This window comes from Haemaphysalis longicornis, unplaced genomic scaffold (assembly GCF_048455015.1).
Source record: "Haemaphysalis longicornis isolate Haplotype H1 unplaced genomic scaffold, Haemaphysalis longicornis Haplotype H1 scaffold_1, whole genome shotgun sequence".
Taxonomy (NCBI): Eukaryota; Metazoa; Arthropoda; class Arachnida; order Ixodida; family Ixodidae; genus Haemaphysalis; species Haemaphysalis longicornis.
In genome coordinates, this window is record NW_027526203.1 from 326,054,114 (window position 1) to 326,074,740 (window position 20,627).

Here is a 20,627-nt window from a genome sequence, read left to right on the forward strand (position 1 = left end):
ATCAGCGGCTACGGCCAAACGGGTAGTGTCTTAGCAATAAAAAACGTCGCGCTGCGACTGGCCGTTTCTCTGCGTCAGTGGTTCTCAAATTGGGGCCCGCGGACCCCAGGGGGTCTTCGAGGGCATTTGAGGTGTCCGCGAAGCCCTCCCAGATGCTGTCCCAGAACCCTCCCACCCAATTCATTTCTTCTTTTTGCTAAACCTTGCCGGAAATGCGGAAAGGTGGCTTCGCTGCTTGACTTGTCCATTCAATTTCTTTGCGTAACCCATGTTTTGATGTTGGCTTTCAGCAGAACACTCCAGCCATGCAAAAAAGCGAGACTCACGAAACGCTGGGTGATTTTTTTGCAAGAGCAAATTGTTCTGAAATATTACGTGCATAAGCATAAACGTCAGACATAAAAGAAGGGCATTGAATGAATATGTTGGCCACTCTAGCTGCACGTTCAGGTTCTTTGACATTATGACACGATCAACATGATCAACGTGATCACATTATGACACGATGACTGTGGGGCAGGGGCGTCCGTTCAGAACACCCCCGACATTTTCTAATCACCGCATCTCCCCCATTCACTCCTTTTCGTCCATATTTACACGCCGAATCGATATAATAATGCCCAAAAACGAAAATAAAAACGACAAGAATAAAAACAAAAATTACTGAGACAACGTTTGGGACAGGTTGTCTTTTTTTAATTTATTTTATCAGTGGCACCCCCCCCCCCCCCAAAAAAAAAATATATATATATTTCTGACTTCACCACCCTCGAGGGGTCCTCCATCCCCTTTCCAAGCCCCAAAGGGGTCCTCGGCACACTCATGGTTTAGAACCACTGCTCTACGTCATTCAATGTCGGTAAATGGCCTGCAAAATCGAGTGGTAGGCGTATTCGTTCGTGGGGGAAAAGCGGTGCACGGCGCAGACTTCGAAAGATTCGACGTCCCGACGCTTGGGTATCCCGACTACGCACGGCGTCCCCATTACGACGAGACAAAAGAAGTGAAATTCAGTACGAAGAACGGCGTCTTTCGGGTTTCCTGTCGTCTGCCTGGAGCCCAATTAAAGTTTCTGCACGAGCGGAACGTTTCCTTCGTAAGCAGCCGCCTACAAACAAACAAACAAACAAACAAACAAACAAACAAACAAACAAACAAACAAACAAACAAACAAACAGACATACAGACAGACATACAGACAGACAAACAAGCAAACAAACAAGCAAGCAAACAAACAAACAAACAAACAACAAACAAGCAAACAAGCAAACAAACAAACAAACAAACAAAAACTGTGAACAAAGCCGGGTTTGCAGCAAGGCGTTTTACAGAAGAGCATCGAAAAATATATGAAAACCTAGCATAATACGGTTCCGCTGTAAAACCCACTGAAGAACGAAAGAATAGGTTTGCGCAGAAGACGAGGACGAAGAGCCGAGAGGACAGGATGAGCGCAACTTCCAACTTTATTTTACATGAAATGGCAAGACACATTTATACCCCCACCGGTGTCCCCCTCTTTCCCATCAGCATTTGCACCACGCGATAAGGCGTAACAAAATCACAAATCAAATACAACAAACAAAACAAAAGAAGTCGATAAAAGGGCGTAACGTAACATTACCAGATAACAGATACGACTTATGGCGAATTCCATTGAGCGAACAGGAGCAAGTGGAGCGAGCAGCCAGAGCAGCACACGGGAGTAACGGGGACGTGCGCTTTCGTTCCGCGAATGAAACATTCGCGCTGCTCCGGGAGCAGTGAAAAGAGGGGGAGGGCGAGATGTCAAGAGTCATGTGACCAAACGTTTCCCGCGCTCGCTTCCCGGAGCATTTCGCGCGCTCGTGATGTCCGCACGCAGTTATTCCTCGCCCGTTTTGCCAGATACGTGCCGGTGGTTTTGTGTCTGCCTTCCGCATGGCGACGAATGAAGAAGCCGAGCGGATGTTCATGCTCATGATAAAGGGGTCACCATCGTGTCTCCCAAAAATTAGCTGCGAACGATAACAGCGTCCACCGTCTTTTCCAGATACGACTCTACCTTCGGTCGCTGCTCCGGCGGGGTGCTCGGACATAAACTCATGCAATGTCAAATCGTCGTCGTCGTCGCTGCAGCTGCTGTCCGATGATTAGCTTGCGCTTGAATCTGTGGTGCTTTCATCATCTAAAAGTAGCAGCAATTCCTTGTCCAGACGGCCGCGCTTAGCTGCTGCCGTACGCATTGAGCGACTACCGCGGCTGCTGGATTCCGCCATTTTTCCTCCGCCACCCGGGGATAAAACCAGAAGTGACGAAAAAGATGTCATGTGACTTCCTCGGCGCTCCCTGTTACTCCGCCGCTGGCGACGGAGCACCCAGAACTGCTCTCGCCTGCTCTCGGCGCCAACAAAGTGCTCCTCATCGACCAATAAAACACAACGCCCCCGCTCCTGCCCGACCACTGGAAGACGCCAGAACTCGCGAGAGCACTTTGGGTGCAGTTAGAAGTGCTCCTGTTCGCCCAATGGAAAAGCGCTATTAGACTGTGTACGTCTTCCAAAAACCCGTGACGCACTTTAGAACAAAGATGAACTAGTAAAATCAGAGCCAAAAGGGCATAAAACCACTAAGAGAATAAGACGACATGATAACACGGGTATAAGAATGGAAGTTAAGAACAAACACAGCTCGCGTTTGCGAGACGTATGAGCAGTTAAAACAAATCAAACTTCGAGCTTACACACGCTTTTAACAACGTATCCACCCTAAATCAAGCATAACCGAATAATAGCAGAAAATCGCAGCAAAAGGCATAAAAACGCTAAAAATAGAATAACCAAATGGGTGGGATGGGAAAAAGGAAGTCGTGACCAACACAGAGTGCCCGTTGCAACATTTTACAAAGCCTAAAAGGACTAGAACTATCGAAATCTTTTAAACATGGCCTTCTAAGAAGGCTAACTCAGTGGATAGGAGGCTTACCGAGGGTGTGCTGACGCAATCTTCCCCAAAGTCTCTAATTTTGTAGGCTTCTATAATTTCTCTTTCTGTTTGACCCTTAGCTCTGTTTGATCTTAGAAAGAGAAATTATAGAAGCCTACAAAATTAGAGACTTCGCTGCGTACCAATCGCCCAAACCAATACTCGGCGCCTTTGTGTCGTGTCTTTTTACAGTCCCTGTCTATTCCTTCGGCTCAGCTGTTCAGAGCCATGGAATACCAACTACAGGCCAATCGATCACGTTACAAAATCTTGTAAATAAGGAAGCTCACGCGAAGCTGTACTTTTTTTCATAATTGCCAAGGTGGCACGCGGTTGAGGCGCGAGTTTTCTCACTATGCTCGGGTACAAGATACAAATGTCAATAGCTCATGTGGTGTGTCATTCCGCCGAAGCGACGGACCCGTACGTCAGCGGGCGTTTTGAAAGGATTTGATTGATTGTACGGTTTAACGCGCCGACGCAACGCAGGCGATGAGGCGCGCCGTAGTGGAGGGCTCCGGATTAATTTTGACCACCTGGGGGTTTTGAAAGGAGGTTGCGGTAATGCGAGAAAATGTCTACTTTTTCTCGCGTATTTATTTTCTTTTTTATTTGTTTAAGAAATACTGCAGGCCATAAGCCCGAGCAGGAGGGGTACATACATCGCACACACAAAAGAAAAAACATCAAAAGCATCTTGTGTACATACTGGAAAATACACAAGATGAGCCAAGACATTGATAGTATCAGTAACTCAATGACAAAACAAGAGGAACAACAATGGGTCAGAACAGTTAAGAAATGCAACACAGCGGTCAGCAAAGCAATACGCAAAATAGTGGCTATGACAATTAAAGCATGACAGGTATCCATTTTAAACATTGGGTTCAAGGCGCTCTACTGATAGCAGGTCCTCTACAGAAGTGTTATTCCAATCGGTGACTGTTCGCGGGAAGAAGGAAAATTTGAACAAATCGGTCCGAGCAAAAAGAGGCGTGAGAGATAACGCGTGTGAATGACGAGTTCGCCGCGTTGATAGAGGGGTTACGAAGGGGGAGGGGTCAAGACCGAGCCTGCGGTTAATGAGAGAATAAAGAAACTTAAGGCGAATAAACTTTCGTCGTGATTCCAAGGTTACAATCCCATGGTTTTGCATTGTTTTTGTAACTGAGACATTTCTACCATATACTGAATATATGACGCGCACTGCACGTCTCTGAATTTTCTCAAGTGAGTTAATGTTCTTTTTTGTATGGGGGTCCCAAACAACGCACGCGTATTCCATTTTCGGCCGTATGAGTGTGTTCTACGCTAACAGCTTGACTTGAGGTGGAGCTTCTCTAAGTTTGTGCCTTAAAAGCACAACTTGCGAAAAGCGGACGATGCTACATTAGTAATGTGTGTATTCCAGCTAAGGGTGTCTGTTAATGTTATCCCAAGGTATTTATATTCATTAACTTCAATTAAAGGATGATTTGAAACGTAATATTGAAACAGAAGGGGCTTTTTTTTTGTTTGAAATTCTAAGAAAGACCGATTTGTCCAAGTTAAGTCCCATACCCCATTTACTACACCACGCAAGAACATAGCTAAGCGCCGCGTTTAGAGCGAGCTGATTATTTTGGGACTGAATGTTAGAAAAAAGAATGCTATCGTCAGCAAAAAGACGGATTTGGACTGAGTCATGCGTGACATCTACTATATCATTACAATAAATAAAAAAAGCAAGGGCCCCAGTACACTACCCTGCGGGACTCCGGAATTTACAGAAAGAAGGTCGGAAGATCGCCCGTTTACGTCAACATACTGTCTACGGTCCCTTAAGTAAACCGCTACCCATGCAATTAGGTAATTTGGAAGTCCGGTGAGCTGCAGTTTGTGAATCAATTTATCATGGGGATCACGGTCGAAAGCCTTGAGGAAATCTAAAAAGATGACGTGAACCTGGCCAGCCTTATCAAGAACAGATGCAAAGAAATGAACAACAGAAACAAGTTGGGTGACGGTAGAAAAACCTTTTCTGAAACCATGCTGAAATGGTGATAAGATGTGATGTTCATCAAGAAAGTTCGTAATGCATGTTGCAATTATATGTTCCAGCATTTTACAGCAGGAGGAGGTCAAAGAAATCGGTCGATAGTTCGGAATAAGTTGCGGGTCACGCTTTTAAAGACGATAGTCTTTCTTGGGCTACTTAAACCCAGAAATTTTGGTCTGTCTGTATGTCTGTATGTCTGTCTGTCTGTGACTCGATTCAGCCACCCGGCCAAAGTAAAACAATGCCTGCGCAATAGTCTTATATAGTCACAGCTAAATGTGCCCGTCTAAGTCCGGTGTAATGTTCATACTTGTCAATATTGTTGAAGAACAACAAGACATTACGCATATATAAGACAACAAATAAATACAGAAGTGATATTTACCCGCGGCGGTGGCTCAGTGGCTAAGGCGTTGCGCTGCTGAGCACGAGGTCGCGGGTTCGATTCCCGGCCGCGGCGGCCGCTTTTCTGATGGAGGCAAAAAGCAAAAAACGCCCGTGTGTACGAGATTTCGGCGCACGATAAAGATCCCCAGGTGGTCAAAATTAATCCGGAGCCCTCCACTACGGCGCGCCTCATCGCCTGCGTTGCGTCGGCGCGTTAAACCCCATAATCAATCAATCAAATCAATCAATCAGAAGTGATATTTGCAGCGTTTCTTTATAAAAAAAATCCTACATGTTTGATTTTGGCGAGGTTAAATACTTCATCAACTGAAGAAAAAAATATCACTCCGCCGTCACCTGCTGTCACCCGCGCCATATAGTTTCTGGCGGCATTTGAAGAAATCAAGTGACAAAAGTTACGAAAGGTTCCACTAGATAGGTTCCACGTTCTGCTTGGAACGCACGTGGACTAGGGAAACGCGGTTCTATAAACGTTGAAGTAGGGCGCCTCGATTCACACGAGTCTTCGCCGTACGGCAGCGTTGGCATCGAGACACCCGGTTCGTAGCAGTGGAACGCGGGAAATTTAAAATCATTTAAGCAAACCTTTGGCGTCTTTACATTGGGAGGAGCGCGACGCAACAGGAACAACATGAGAGGTGAGCGGTGAAGCGAAGGGAGGCATTTACTTGTCAAAAGTCGATAAAGACTATCGTCTTTTGACGACATTTGCAACGAAAGGAGCAGATACGCGGCCATTTTTTTTAAAATCGGCAAAACACGGCCCAATTTCCAATCAATTGGCAAGGATACTGATTTGATGGAACATTGAAATATCACGACTAGAAATTTAGCCACAGATTCTGCATAGCGCCGCAAAAACGCATTTGGTATGTTGTCTGGACCAGGTGAGGATTTGACTTTAGGGTCGCAGGAGCAAATTGAGGACACCATCCTGGGAAATAAAACTAACGTCTGGAGATAGAAAGCGAATTTCAGTGGTTTGGGCGATGGAAGAAGAGGAAAAAATACTATGGAAATATTCATTAAATTGTTCTGCAATAGCGTCCGGGTTCACTATCACGCGGTCGTTCAGTGAAATTTGATTAATAGTGGGTTTACGCTCTCTAACAAAGTCCCAGAACTTCTGAGGATTTTCACTAATAAAGTTGGGCAAGGTAGTGTTAAAATAAAAGCTTTTAGCTTGCTTATTGGCTTCTGAAAGGGAGACACGAACTTGGGAGATAATGCCAGGGGCGGCACGTTGTTTCCTGAGCCGTTTGGCTTTCCGCTTCAGGTGTTAATTGACCGAGTCATCATTGGCGTGCCTTTTGCGGGTTTTTTTCTTTGGAAGGAATAAATCGCTCCATGCAATAAGAACAGAGTTGCTTAAATTTATCCCACAGCAGAGTAACGTCATCACTATGGAAATCAGGAAAAATGCTGTTCGAGGTAATTTACCACACTTGCGTCGTCAGAGCGCCAAAAATCTTTAACATTCACATGAGCATGCGCCGATTTCACAGGTCTATTCCGCACCGAAAAGGAAACGTGAACCATTTCATGGTCAGAAATACCAGGCTCTACAGAAACGTCACACTCAGTGATCGTGCGGGGAATAAAAACAAGGTCAAGTAAAGACAATGAGGAGGTATTTATACGAGTAGGTTGTTGAACAACTTGGGTAAGATTATGGTCAAGCATAATATCTAGCAGCACACTAGAACCTACAGGATCAGACTGAGATTTCAATTTGCTCCGATTGATGTCAGGATAGTTAAAGTCGCCTGCGATCATTACTTTTTGATTGATATATGCTAGAATATGAGCTTGTAAATTCACCAAACAATCAGGTGCAGCATTGGGTGCTCTGTAAACCGCGTACAAGACAAAAGAACATCCAAACATTGAAAGCTTAAGACATACACATTCATTGTCCGCTACTTCGGGCAAACAGGTGGCTTGAATGCTACTTTTAATCAGGACGGCAACTCCACCCCCCCTAGTTGACCTGTCCTTTCGAAAAATTTTGTCAGCAGGGGGAACCAAGTCCTCATCACGAATTTCACCATGTAGCCAAGTTTCTATTATTACAACAATGTGCGGATTGTGGGTCAAGAGTAGCGCTTCAAGTTGGTCGATTTTGTTAACAATGCTACGAGCGTTAATGTTGATAAGTCTGACCTGTTTTTGGGTAGCAGTTTATGAGTCGTTTTGCTGGCTCTCGGTAACCGTTATTTGCTGGCTCTCGGTAACCGTGCTATCGGTACCGTCCCTAGCCAGCTCTGGATTACTTCGAGGGCTTATTATTTCACGCGTGTTCGTCGCATCATTCCAAAAAAACATATCGTCGTCAATACGCAACTTATCATGTACCAAAAAAACCTTTTTACCCTCCGCTTTATCGGCTTTCGCGCTATCCCAAAGCAACTTTCGCCGCCTTACTGTTTTTTTTAGTAATCATTCTGCACGTTCACTTTAGTGCCCTTTAGATTGCCGCAATTTTTCAGAACTGCTTGTTTCTCAGCGAAGTCCTGAAAATACAAGATAACCGGGCGTTTAGGTCCTGGTCTGCCAAGTCTGTGAATTCTGGCGACAGATTTGCATTGCACGCCCAGTTTGTCTTTTAAAATTTTAGAAATAATCTTTTCCCTAAGTTCTGAGTCGGTTTCGCGTTCTTCCTCGGGGATACCAAAAACGATTAAATTGGAACGCCTCCCTCGATCCTCAAGGTCAGTTAATTTTCTAGCCTGGATGTCAGTCGATTGTTTGAGCATTTTCACGAGGTTTTCAAGGTCATTCAACCTAGCAGTTTTCGCGTTTACTTCCGCCACATGTTCTTCCATTTCAGCAATCCTACGTGTAATATCGGTTAGCATTACTTCAGTTTTGCTTTTCAGGTCTGCTACTTCGCTGCGTAGAAGATTTTGCCCCTCTAAAAGTTTAGCCAACAATTCCTCGGTAGTCGGGCCGGGATTAAGTTCCACGTCACCACATAATAATAATTCAAGAACACAAAAACAATCATAGGCAATCTCACAACACTTCCGTGGGCACGACAGAATCACCAAATAACGACAGTCGCTTTTAAAGGAGCTATAGACACAACTACCCTGCACGAAACAGAAGAGTGGCTTAGACATGTTGCTGTCGATCCCACCGTACCCACTGAAGGCGAAGTTGTGCACGAGCGCCTTATGCAGGAACGGGACTGCTGACGTCACACTTCCAGCGCCGCCCGGCAGTATTGGCGGGGTGATAGTGCCCTGCGTCTGCGCAGAAGACTGTCCTGATGGTTCGTCGATGTAACGCAGTTGATGCAAAAACAGCGGGGTTCCGGCTGATGTAGACTGTGGGAAGATGCTGGTCACACAGAGCATGAAGCCCTGCACGAAACCGAAGAGTGGCTTAGACATGTTGCCGTCGATCCCACCGTACCCACTAATTTATTTTTTGTCACTGCAGTAATTTGTAACCAGATTAAGTCATAAAAATCATTGAAACGACTCATGTCACGTTTAAAATGCTCGCATTAAGGCACTCTTTTGCACGGGGGAACCGCCGGTGAGGTGACGAGGCGCACGGGCTACTTCCGTTGTCGTTATTAAGTTGTACGCGAGTATAGTATATTTGTGTTTGAAACTGTGTGGCATTCTGGCCTATCCTGAACGAGAGCAGGTAATGTTGCCCTTGACAAAGATATGATTCAAACTTGCGTCTCTATGTTCACCAATTCCCTGCGTGGATACGTTTGATGTAATACTTAATGCGCATGGATTGCGCATTAATGCTCATGTAGTACAGTCTACATGGATCCGATTCCGTTTTGTGTATGTTTTCTTTCGCTTTCTTGTGCGTTATATTGAACATTGCCCTGTACATCGTTACTTGAACTCCCTGATGTAATGCTCTGGGGCCTTTAAGGATGAAATAAATGAAATTAAATGAAATGACTTTACCTTGTAGGAAGCGGTCAGTGACGATCACAATGTTTGCATTTATCAAGATCATGCCCCAATTTAGTCTCTTTTACGCCACCATTTCGGTAGGTGAAGAGAGATGTGAACCCGAAATGGCTAGTGCACGCCACAGCAACCAGTACAATTTCGTACATTGATTTGTTGAGTTCTGAGCAAGGTTTGGAGACTCGTTGCGTGATACCTCTGGTAGTTTTCTGATTGAGTTGGTGCGTCTTACTTTTCATAGTTTTTACGGTAGCTTGTTGGCTGTAGAACGGAAACAGTTTAACGATTTTTCATTGAATTACATACGTTTATTCTCACTGAATGCGTTCGTAATTTTTAAATTCTTTTATTTCTTTTCTTATTTTAATGTCCATAGCAAACATCGGAAGAAATGTCCTCTTTGGAGGATCATCATAATTACATACCTAACTTTTTTCCCTCTCCTCCTTTACCTGCAGAGTAGCATGTCGGCGAACTCATGTCAGCAAACCTCCCTGCTTTTCCCTCTTTAATAAACAGTTTCTCTCTGTATACCTGTAGGTCAAGAACTCACTACAGGTTTCCTTACCTCTCTGTGATCGTTTGTGAAAGTTATTTACCTCAGGCAAGAATCAAGGCTCACCTAATTCTTTCAAAAGTCGGTCATCTTGCATATAGTGAGACTTCCTTCGGGGAGTCTTTGAAGGAACCATGAAGATAAAATACGCTTAATTCCATCCGAATATTGGCACGCCGGAATAATATGCACGCCAAAGTTCAACCCTACCTTCAAACAATTAGGTTAACTGATGCGCAAAGCAGATGGCAAAGTAGAGACCCAATAGTCCCTGTCTCCCACTTGCTCTGTTACGTCACCGGCACTGGATTCCATGCTTGGCGACTTCCGAGACGTGCTACCGCCAATAAACATGATTGTGTGGCGGTAGTGGTGCTTCTGGTTTCGTTTTATCGCATTTTTAATGCTAGGACGGAGTTAAAAAAGTCTTTACTTTATTTTTTATATCTCCCTAGTGATGTCACAGCTGATGTTCTGACAGGAAAATCGGAAACTCAATAGTTGGAGGTGTTTCTGGGTTAAAAAACGTTGAATTGAGAGCGTTATTGAAAGTTTGTTCTTCCGAATAAATTGAAATTGCTTTGGGTCGTGATGGCCTCTTTCCCGGCGGCCCGCTTCAGTATGTCCTCTTTAGAAACTTTTTATACACTCTTAAATTAAAGAAAGGTAAAGATTAGCGCACGAGAAACACACACCCTCTCCACTAATCCAGAAGTGTTGTTCTCCAAATCTATACATGCTCATTCATTTAGAATTTAGCCCTAGTATGTGGTATGAATGCAAAAGTAGACAGGTTGTAATCAAATCGGGTGACAGAAAAGTTCCAATCCTGGGCGCGCAACGTGAAAGAATATTGCCCTAATGGAATGCAGTCATTAAAAGCACCCAACTATAAATTACTGGCCGAACGGTCACATGGAAGTATTGATGCACGACAGACGTCGAAGCTGACGCAGTTCGTATAGGGGGAAGGGGGGGGGGCGGAGGTTTTGCGAGGAGCCGAGGCGATTGGACGGACTCTGCATCGGCTCCCGGTTCGATCACCAGTTTGAGGAGGAGAATTCGATCGGTGCTTGATTTAACGTATTGAAGGTTGTTCAGCAAGTGCTTCGGCATCACTGGACACCAAATTTGTCATCCCTAGACACCAAAGGTCGACCCAGGATGTTGAATTCTACGGTACTGTGTGAGTTTCGCCACCACGCCTAGGCTTAGCGGGGACGTTCGGCCTACTTGATGGACGGCCTCCCGGCCTCGGCGGCTCATTCGGTGAGCCAAATGGAGGCGGATATGGAGGCGGAGATCGACATGAGTGCCCAACAACACGGACTGAGAGACGTGGAAGAAAAATCGTGTGGATTTGTGACCGCTGAGGACTTGGCGTCCGATGACATGGCGGGGTGGGTCCTGCCGAGCGAAAAGCGAGTATAACTCGGAATAACATCAAGAACGTCGCAAACGGTGAGTACGCCCAACCGGCGACACAATCCAGAGCGGCGAGAGCGGCCACAACAGTGGCACACATGTCGCGAGTCATGCCGCGTGAAGATATCAAGATAGTCATTAGGCGGGCTGAACGTTGCGAGGACTGAAGTGCCGACGCTGATGGCGGCAATTCTGGCAGCTATTTGCATCAAGAGAGAGGAGGTGATGGGGGATATATTCTGTCCAAACCCCGTGCAGAATACATTGTCGTAAGCACGCCTGACGAGGGACGAGCGAGGCAATACTCGAGGATAAAGTGTCTGACAATAGGAGGCACTGGCTACGAAGCCTGGGCATACAAAGCGGCCATGCAAGGCACAGTGTAGGGAGTGATCAAGGAAATATCAGTCACAGACACCCAGGAAGACATCAACGCGAACATCGTGAACATGTACAGCCCCGAGGCGCTACAAGCGCACAGGATCGCCACGTCGACCGCCGTAATCATCCTATTCGAGGGCACGAAAGTGCCGAACTACGTCAAGTACGGAACAGTGCTCGTACGCTGCGGACTTTATAAAAAACACTTCGACGTATGCAAGACGTGCCGGAAAGTCGGACACAGGGGCGACGTCTGCCCCAACCAGAACGCAAACGTCTGCTTCGCCTGCGGCACCGTTAACCCGGGCCTCGAACACCAGACGAAATGCAAGCCAAGATGCAGGCCTTGTGGAGGCGAACACGTCACCGGAGACAGAATGCGGGAACAAATTCAAGACGCCTTACGTCGTCAGGCAACGACTGTGGGAACGGAAACAACGACAAGAACGACGAAACCTGAGACTTTCCGGGGCGGGACTTTCCACCACTCCCGAGAGAGAGGAGCGTCAGCCGCGGACCTCAAGCCAGGGGAGGAAGCAGCACGCACCGACGACGCTCTCTTTCGAGGCAACCGGCCCCGGCCAACCAGTGCTGGAAAACGGCCGGGAGAGCGGCATCGACGGCGCGGAGCATCACGAGACGTCGGGGCGACGCGGAGCTGACCGTGGAGCGCGTACGTTCGAGATCCCGGGGCGGGGCAGGAGGAGATCAGCGTGGAGTCGCCGATAACACTGTGGGCTGGGCCGACGGGTCTCCCAAAGCTCGATCCTCCGATTACCCCCCCCCCCCCCTTTACACCGGTAACAACAACATGAACGGTGATAACGCGATACTGAAAGAGCTAAAGAAAGTCATAGAGAGGCAGAATGAGCAGATTCGCGAACTAATGAGGACATTAGAGAAAGCAATGACTAACGTGCAGCACACACCGATACACGGAGAAACACTAGCTAACCCTGTAGGAGGGGACCGCGCAAGCTGCCGAGCAGAAGGTCGCACCCGCGGTACCCGCCGGAGGGACGCAGAACTCGGAAGTGCAAGCGATGGAGGACGAAAAACTTCCACGGCAACAAGAGCAAAAGAAGGAAGAACAGGTACAGCTAACTCCCGGCGAGTCTGTCATCTTGGCGGCTCTGGCCAGGCCTCAAGAAAGGTAGCTACGATTGAGGCCAAGCTCGATCGCCTGGCGGCTAGGATCAACGCCCTAGAAGTCAAACAGAAACACGGAACATTAAAGAAGGAACGAGCAGAACGACTGAAGGAAGCAATTGCCAAGAGAAGGGGTGCTTAGACACCAACCAGAAAGATGAAGCTGAAACAACGCAACAAATCTAATCGGACACGGGTCGTCGATGAGGTGACCGCTATATATCAGTAGAACTGCCGAAGCATAAAAGCCAAAGAGAGGGAGCTTATCCTTCACATAGGGAGCCAGGACGCACAACGACAACCCCTAGTCATAGCGCTACAAGAGACCAAAGTTAAGCCTTGCATGCCGCGGTACATTACTTATACCGACTCGACCGTAAAGAGGACCACCTCCTCGTGCGGAATACGGTCGCGGCGACGCAACACGTCACGGTGCAGCACGGCTGCGACCACACGCTGCTCGAGCTGCACGCTAGAGACATTGGCCACGCCAAGAACGTATTCATACTGAACGTTTACTGTATACCGGGAGCCAAGCACCAATACGATTTCGATGCCATACTGAAGGACGCAATTGGGCTAGCAAAAGGCCGCACGCTCCTAGTCATGGGCGACTTTCACGCGCCTCATTCCATGTGGGGCTATAAAATTGCATCCAAGAGAGGCAAGGCTCTCGTCCAAGCAGTGGGAAAGCACGAGCTGTACCTCATCAACGAGCCGGGAATCCCGACCCGAACGAATAACAGAGTGACCAACGACACGACCCCCGATCTCACGTGGTCCTCGGGGCCGCAGGAGACGAGGTGGAAGTGCGACGACGCCGACCTCGGCTTGTATCACAAAATCATCAAGATTGATGTCCACGGGCCTCTGTATAAGGCGGTGTACGGCAAGGCGATGATAACGGATTGGGATAAGATGAGAAAGCACACGAGTGACAGGACGCAGGAAGATGCCGAACCGTCTGCGGAATTCTACGAAGACTGGGCCAGACGACAGCAGGCCACGCTCCAAACGTACACGCAAGAGATCACCACTACGGTGAACTCGCCTTTCGTGGACGCCAGGCTCTCCAAGAGAGCCTGGCTCTGTTGGAGAGCCTGGCTCTCCAGGCTCTCCGACACGCGAGTGGCGTTGTGCCACTCGCTCACTCGCAGGTGGAAGCGCCAGCGGCGTAACAGGAAACTGGCTAGGCGCATCGCCCTACTGAACAAAGGGATAGCGGCGTATCCGGCTAAACTGTGCAGAAAAAACTGGCATAAAATGTGCGAAGGCATACAAGGGCAATTGTCGGCGGGGAAGTCCTGGAAATTATGGCCTCACCTCATCGACCCCGCACAAAGCGAGCCGACCACGAATCGGAACCTGACCAAAGCCATCAATAATTACGACGGGGATAGCGCCGAATTGCTCAGAGACCTCTAAAAGCGTTACCTCCAGACCGAAAAGGGTCTGCGACCACAAGTGTACGAGGGGACCCCTAAGGAGGAGCTGCACAGGCCCTTCACCATCTCCGAGCTATGGGCCGCCATCTACCAAAGCAACAGAAAAAGCGCGCCCGAGGCGGACAACCTCACCTAAAGCTGCTCTTCAACATGTGCGGCAGAACGGCCCACGAGCTGCTGCAACATATCAACGAGGAGTGGGAAACGTCGCGACTACCGCAAGAATGGAAGACGGTCAAGGTCCGCTTCATCACGAAGCCGGGCAAACCACCGTCGATCGAGAACCTGCGACCCATACCGCTCACGTCCTGCGTGGGCAAGGTCATGGAGAGGATGGTGTTGCACAGGCTGCAGAGACACCTCGAGGAAACAGGACAGATGGCGGCGACCATGTTCGGTTTCCGGAAACATCTCGGTACGCAGGACGTCATGGTTCAGTTGCACGAACTCGTCATCAAACAAGCAACCAGATCGAACCCTCGAGCCATCCTGGCCCTTGACCTCAAGGGGGCGTTCGACGACACCCACGCCAGCATCCTGCGTAACCTGAATGGGACCGGCTGCGCCGCCAGAGCTTTTCACTACGCCCGAAACTTCCTCGAGGACAGAACGGCCGTTATGACGATAGGCAACGCGAAGACGGACCCGATAATGCTAGGAGAACGCATAACACCCCAGGGATCCGTATTATCGCCCCTTCTGTTCAACCTGGCACTGCTACGCCTGCCTAAACTGCTGGAATGTATTGACGAGATAGACCACGCTTTCTACGCGATGATATCACGATCTAGATGAACAGGGCCGGATTGGAGGGGTGGATGGAAAAAACACCGCAGCGCGCAGCGACGACGGTCCACGAGTACGCCAAGTCGTGCGGCCTGAGCTGCGCCCCCCAAAAGTCCGAGCTCTTAGTAGTCCAGCCGATATCCTCCAATATCCTGCTCCCGTGTTCCGGTTAGGTGAAGGTATGGAGCCGGTATGGAAGCGGAACAGAGAAGGGAAAACTAGACGTCATCTTGAGAAAAGCCACGAAGAAAGCCCGTGGGCTACCCGCGTACACGTCGACCAAACGGCTCTACGAGATGGGGTCTACAACACCGTGGATGAGATCGTGGAGGCGCACCTCTCTAATCAAAGGGTGCGTCTCAGCGGGTCCGAACACGGGAGGAGGATATTGGAAAATATCGGATGGAGGCCTGAACCGGCGCAAACGTCCGACCGCGTCCCAAAACATTAGAGAGACAAGATCAACACTAAACCCCTCCCATGCAACATGGCGCCGGGGGAGGATGACGACAGGAGAAAAGCGCGCACCAAGGCTTTGTAAACGCGCTCGAAAGGCAACCCCAACGTCATGTCAGTCGAAGCCGCCCTGGTCAAGGGAAGCGACAAGGCCGCTTTGGCAGTAACAACAAGAGACAGGCTCGTTACCGTGGCGTCCACGAGGACAAGAAACGCAACAAACGCTGAAGAGATGGCGATCGCATTGGCACTATTCCAACCCGGAGCAACGCACGTTGTGACAGACAGCAAGAAAGCCTACGCGAACTACCGCGGGGGGTTGATCTCCTCCGAGGCGGCCCGCATCCTCAAACGACGCAAAACAACAAACGACGAGGTGGAACTGATTTGGACCCCCGCGCGCTTCTCCCTGGTCGGCAACAACATCGCCGACTATTACGCCCGAGACATGTCGCGCCGGGAGGTGGAAGAGGTGGGGGTCGAGTCGTTGACACCAATAACGATCTATAAAGATATCATTACAATGTACAGAGAAAATAGACAAACACTACATGAGCCTCATCACTCCCTTACCCGCAAGGACCAGACGATAATACGCGGCATACAGGCAGGGTCTCTGGCCCACCCAACACTATTACAACAGGCATGCTCCACGGCTGGCCATTGGGCGTGCGTAAAGTATTCTCTGACGGTTGCCCGACAACGCCGCCTTGAGTTCAGCCTTGCTTTCTTTGCAGTCGATGTTATAGATCACTCCACGGCACATATCTCGTCCGGGAGCCTGGTAGACTGGCACAGCAATCTGTTTACCCCGAATTTCGAGGTTCGTCAGTTTGAGTAGGGCATCGGCTCATTTTTTGTCGTGGACCAGCACCGAGATTGTGTTCGACGCAGGATGAACTCTGTACGTCATGGGTTTTGTAACTTTCTCTGCGGGTGCTGCGGAGATGAGGGCGAAGTGGAGGTCCTTAGTTGGTAAAGTGCTGAGATTCTCGTGGGCGCGCGGGCGCATGAGGACGACATACGTTTCCATGGGAGGTTCAGAATTAGGATTTAGTTGCTAACGTTTACGCCGTTGTTGAACCTGGTAGGAGCCTCACCTGTCGTGGCAGTTGCGGCGAGCGCTGCGGCTCCTCCCATAGCGTTGCTTGTTTTTCCTCGAGCGTTCGGGACGAAGTGAAGTGGTGTTCGGCCTGCTCTGCGCTCTCTGGATTATTTTGTGCGAACTCAAGTCTTTACACCGACAACGTGGTTAGAACAGTGTTCTCCAACGTTCGCGATGCAGCCCGCGGGCTCCGCGGAGCCTCCGGGGCTTCCAAATCCGCCCGCTACACATCTTGGCTCGATGGCTGCGGCTACCCCGGGGCGCTAGGCCTACCGTCCACTTCTGATGCTCCACAGAGTGTGCCTCTCCAACCTCCTGCAACATTGCTGTCTATGGGGATTGCACCAAAGGATGCGATTGCGGCCACACGCGCTGACATCACCACTGAAGGTATAAATCACGACATCAGCTCCATCTCTTCCGAGTCTTCGACCACCATGACCTATAAGTACGGTAAAGACGGCACACTCCACTCCAACGAGGAGTTTTAACTTGTTGTGCCTCCCAAACGACATCGAGGATCTAAAAGATCTGTCTGTCGCGGCAGGCAAGGCAGCTGCAAGTGCTCCAAAGCATTGGCTTACTGTGAACTTAAAGCCACTGGATTAAAAAAAATTATTACTCGCTTTAATCCACTGTTGCTAAAGAAAGCCTGGAAGGCAACGCACCGGACGGGGTGCTGCAGATGCGACCAAATTACCGGCTCAATCTCATGGCTAAGGGCACAAGGAATGCCGACGCTACTGAACGCCTCCTGCAAATAACAGCGATCGGGGACATTCCCGTGCGTGCCTATGAACCTCGCCCAGCAAGCTGCGCTGTTGGAGTTATCAGAGGAGTACCTCAGGGCATCACTGACATTGAAATACTTGAGAGCGTGCGGCAGAGAACACCAGCACGATCGGCGCGACGCATGGGGACATCAGAGGTCATACAGATTATTTTCAGCACTGACACGAGACCTGAATATATCATCCTGGGATACACTCGACACCAGGTGTACGACTACGAAGATAAGCCAGTGCAGTGTACGCGATGTGAGCGTTTCGGTTATATCGCTGGAACGTGCAAGCGCAAATTGCGCTGCCCCCGCTGTGGAGACGACCCTGAGCTGAAGGCCTGTACTTCAACTCAGAAGCGCTGTCCAAGCTGTGGCAGGACTCATGAGGCTGACTTTAACTTTTGTCCGACGTTTCGACAAGAGAGAAGCATCTATAGGTACAAGAGCCAAAACAAAGTGGACTACAAGGCAGCGAAGGCGGCGGTCTCACCGAAGAAATGCTCCACGCGTCGCGACACCACCAGAACCACAGAAGAGAGGCTAACTCAGAACACCGATTTTGACTTCTCCGAGTTCCCGCCGCTACCACCTCAGACGCCTGATCATGTTTCGCAAGTTCCAACACCTCCCACCGCTCCTGCTGCCCCACGGCAGCACGCCTGGACACGTGCCAGCCAAGATCGCATGAGCCGGCAGAGCGTGCAACCATCTACGAACTCTGCCTCATCAATGCTCTTCCTCATTGACGCCGTACGGTCAGTCCTAGCACCTTTCACATCTCCTCTGACTCGTGCTATCCTTACTCTACTTGACACCATTACCCCCTTCCTTCAAAACTGGCTGTAACTTCTATTAGGAGTGCTATGACGGTGCCGATGCAAACTCTTCGGAATCAGGCAACAGTGGTTCAGTGGAATGCCTGCGGACTATCATCTCGGTTGTCTGACTTTAGGCAACTCATCAATAAGCACAGGTTCCTTGTCGTTGCCATTTCAGTATCCAGACTGCGTCGGGATGTCCGCCTTTCGGGATACTCTCTGCATCGGTCTTTGACGAGCTCAGAAAACAGCAGAGTGCTCCTTGCAATTCGTAATGACTTAACTTTTCCAGTGCATAATGTTGAGCCAGATGACACGAATGAGTATGTCGCGGCAACGGTGAAGCACAATCAGGTGGCTTTCACTGTTATCTAAGGATACATTGCACCTAAGCCAAAGTTCAGCGTTAAGCGCCTGCAAGCCCTCTTGGACGCTACACCGCCGCCGCACTTGCTTACGGGGGACTTCAACGCGCACCATCCAGCTTGGGGCAGTGTTAAGACGACACCAAGGGGAAACCGCCTGCTCGATGTGGCCAGCCAAGCAGGACTATCAGTGCTCAACAGTGTTTCTCCCACGTTCTTTCGGGGCAGGGCTTCAAGCGTGTTGGATGTGACTATGGTGTCCGCTTCTCTGCTGCCTGTCGTATCCTGGTATCCAGACATTGAAAGCTTCGGCAGCGACCACGTCCCAACGTACACCATGATTGCTGGAGTTCGCGGCGGTACCATCAAGCGGCTACTGTCGACTGTAAACTGGACGACCTTCGGAGACATGCTGGAGGATAATACTGACGCATTGTCTACGAACGAAAAGCTGGCGGAAGCTATTGCCAGGGCCCAGCCACAGTCAACACGACGGAGCTGGGTGCCAAAGGCGTCGGCACCAGTGGACGGAGAGTATGAATGCCTTCGCGCGATTCGCAGGAGAGCAGAGCGCCGTGCGATAAAAACGCTGTCACCAGATGACATCCGAGCTTCAAGACATGCCCAGAAGCGCATTCAGAAGTACTTGAATAAGATTGCAAGACAGCGTTGGAAAGAATTTTGTTCCAAGCTTGATCCCCGCAAATCGCTGACTCGCATTTGGCAAGTTTTCCGCAGCCTGAGAGCAACACCGAGTCAAGCTCATCCGTTCTCATCAGTAGCTCTCCAGCGTGGCGTCAGTTGACTGGACGTAGCTGACGAATTTTGCGCCAAGGTTACAGCTCCCCGGAGATCTGCAATGATTTCAGAAGACCTGACCGATTGGCTCTCCAGTACGAATGCTACGCTCACGGATGAACTATTCACTATGCACGAGCTTATCTCAGCGTTAGCGTCCGTTAGCGTCCGTTAACCTGCTTTCTTCGCCAGGCGCCGATGGCGTTACATACTCACCTTTGCGACAACTCGGCGGTAACGCCCTCCGGCAACTGGTTACCTTCTACAACAAGTCGTGGGAGACAGGCCACGTGGAAGCAAGCTGGAAACTTGGTCGCCTAGTTCCGGTCCTTAAACCAGAAAAACCGCCAACCGACATCAACTCTTACCGGCCTATTTCTTTACTAAGCTGCATAGGGAAGGTAATGGAGAAAATGGTGCTGCAGCGACTCGTCTGGGATCTTGAGGACAGAGAAGTGTATCGCAGAGATGTCAGGGTTCAGAGAAGGAAGAAGCAGCGTTGACAACGTCATTGCTTTGGTGAGGGACATTCATCGGCAAAAGGCTGCGAAAAAGATCACAGTAGCTGTGTTCCTAGACATCAAGGCGGCTTTCGATAGCGTTTCTCATGAAGCTGTTCGAAGGGAAATGGCGTTTGTAGGGCTATGAGGGCGGATGCACACTTGGCTCTGTAACTACTTGCATAAGCGGTATGTCTATATGACCACCAAGGAAAGCGACACAAGGCGGCATGAGATCACACAAGGCGTCCCTCAAGGCGGAGTCCTAAGCCCTGTGCTGTTTAGCATCTGTCTCATCCGGATCACGAAAGTGCTACCCCAAGGTGTTAGCATACCTCTCTATGCTGATGACATCTGTATCTGGGCTTCTGGCAAAAACCGGAGAAGTATACGATCAAAACTGCAGAAAGCTCTTCTTGCAATTCAAAAGTACCTTAGCACCTGCGGCTTGCTAATTTCACCCGAAAAGTGTGCCGCGGTCGCCTTTACGAGGCGGGACTTATCCCGCTATCCTCTGGACATAAATGAAACACAAATACCGTACGTTCACAACCATAAATTTCTTGGAGTTACTATAGATCGCTCACTATCTTGGGCCCCCCATATCCGTATCCTTAGAGAACGCCTGCACTCATTTGTGCCCATTTTCCGGATGCTGACAGGAAAAACATGGGGCTGCTCAGTGCCTTCGCTACTACGACTTTATAA